Genomic DNA, 2,268 nt, shown 5'->3' with positions numbered 1-2,268 from the left:
TGCTGAAATATCAATTCCAAACATGAAACTGAAGAGGATATTAATATAGGTTTCAGAAACCTGAGAGTTAATGCAATTTGTAACCTCTCAAATTAGGTCAATCCTCTCTATGGCCCATGATCACATGTTGGTTTGGACCACTTCATGTGAACACAATTTACTTTGATCTTTTTGACTGTAGGTAGGTTTTTTGTGCTTAATTTTTCTTATCGGTTTCCTAAATTGGGATTTCTTATCAATAGCTTCCTCCCATGCTCATGTAAATCATATAGTTGTGTATCGGCACAGGACTTAGATATCAATAAACAAATTTAGTTTCTCCCTCTTCTTTTTGGGTTTACTGCTTAAAACATTTTTTACCTTCCCCTGGTAATTTCTTTCTATTGACTGTGGAGGAGAGGCCAGTTGCTGCATTTTTGGCTCTGGGACTATGGGCTAAATATGTTGTATTCTATAATCATTGTTAGATTTCGAGGGGTTGAAAGTTGAAGAATACTTACTGTAGTTGTAATCAGATTGGCCATTATTGCTTGTGTGATATGAGTTTTGTTTACACATTATACATTATTGATGAGTATTTTACGTTCATTCTTTTTCCATAATGAAATAATACATTGTCTCGCAGATGTCCTGAAATGGAGAGAGCAATAGATTTTTTTCAAGACTTGAATATATGGTAGCAGTCAACATCTTGTTTTGCAGATAGGAATTGAATTATTGGTATTCTGAAGGAACAAAGGAGAAATTAGTAATAGGAGAGTTTATAGTACAGTAAGAATGCCATTGTTCATTGTTAGTTAGATAATTTCTTTTTTACCTGCATTGTTTTTTTGTTAAATTGTTTCTTTCATCAGACTATTCAGACAGACAATACATACTCTTATGGCTTTGCTTCTAATCCAAGTACTGGAGCTCCGTCTCTAATTATTAGATTCTATTTCACTTTTTCTTTATTTCTCTGAATATAAGACTATTTTGGAAATTCAATCTGCATTAATGACTTATTTACAAAAATGACTGGAAAATGGAAATTTTTCTCTCTTATAATATTAATAATTGTAGGGGTAAATATGTAAAAATGTTGCACTTTTTGGACAATTTTATTACTAGAACTACTTTTCTTAATATGCATAAATTTTGTTAGAGGATCTTATAATATGGATGGGAGGGTGTGAGACCTAATACCAAGCATCTAGAATTTGGAATTATGATCCATAAACTACGTATAGAATTATAGTTTACAACTGCTTGAAACTGATTCATAAGGTACAATGGATCAACCAAATTTTTGAATTTAACTTATGCATAAACTTAATACATGATCTGAGTGAGTTCAAAGATAAGGGGAAGGACAATAAAAATATACCTCTCAAGGAGGCTTCGCAAAAAAAAAAAATGAAATAATGTCTTTTATGAAATAAAACACTTTCATAAAACTGTGTCTATTGACACCTGATTATGATTGAGAAATCTTTGAAATACACTGTTGAAACTTTTCCTTAGAGTATGGAAAAATTGTCCAATTGTTTTAATGTGGGTCACCAAAACAACCCCATCAAATGTTCCACCATGACTTTGGTCATGAATGTCATTAATTTATATGAATAAGATGGATGTATTATGAGATGTTGTCATGCATACATTTTGTTCACCACAGCTTAAAAAAACACAATTTAACTCATTTGAAATAAATTCTAAGTCCCTGATTCAAAACTGGAATCATAGGCAAAAACTGTATCAGAGGAAAACTAAAGAATAGTTTTTTAAAGGCTACAACACTTAGAATTTATGTGCAACCATTAGAGGCAAAATGATGAGGACATTTTACCAGAAGCAAAACTCACATTTTTGCATACGTATAAGAGGCAAGAGCAATAACGAGCAGAATCTGTGCTCGACAAGCATACTAACTTTGAAACAAAGTTTGCGCATCTAATTAAACACTCTTAACATATAAATTGATTTTAAAACAACATACAATCATGGTTTACAACAAGCATGCCATCAAACATTATTTAAATGCAATTTGTGAAAATTCCCTTCGAAAACCGAAAAATGGTTTTATCTCCTAATCTCTCATGATACAAAAAAAACTTAATGTAAAGAATTCACAATTGTAGAATAAGGAGTAGTGTTTCAAAGTCGTTTTCTGAACTCCTCCTGACTTTAAGCTCCTCGGTTCAGTTCGTTTTCTCTTGGCTGAGTCGGGTTCTTCCTTGCCTAACCGAGCTGGTCGGATTTAAAAAATGGAGGGACGAATTTGGACAT

At 32.3% G+C, this 2,268-nt stretch overlaps 1 protein-coding gene across 1 annotated transcript in view; it reads left to right on the top strand.

The window, feature by feature from the left end:
- The window catches only part of LOC101508902 (diphthamide biosynthesis protein 3-like), a 1,684-nt gene extending 747 nt beyond the window's left edge, over positions 1-937 (top strand). Inside the window, exon 2 of the mRNA XM_004507316.4 lies at positions 626-937. The gene's annotated coding sequence lies outside the window, so the exon portion shown is untranslated. The remainder of the gene's footprint in view (positions 1-625) is intronic.
- The last annotated feature ends 1,331 nt before the right edge of the window (positions 938-2,268 follow it).

This window comes from Cicer arietinum, chromosome 6 (genome assembly GCF_000331145.2).
Source record: "Cicer arietinum cultivar CDC Frontier isolate Library 1 chromosome 6, Cicar.CDCFrontier_v2.0, whole genome shotgun sequence".
Taxonomy (NCBI): domain Eukaryota; kingdom Viridiplantae; phylum Streptophyta; class Magnoliopsida; order Fabales; family Fabaceae; genus Cicer; species Cicer arietinum.
Note: the sequence above shows the minus strand (reverse complement) of the source record. Positions and strands in the feature narration are given on the sequence as shown.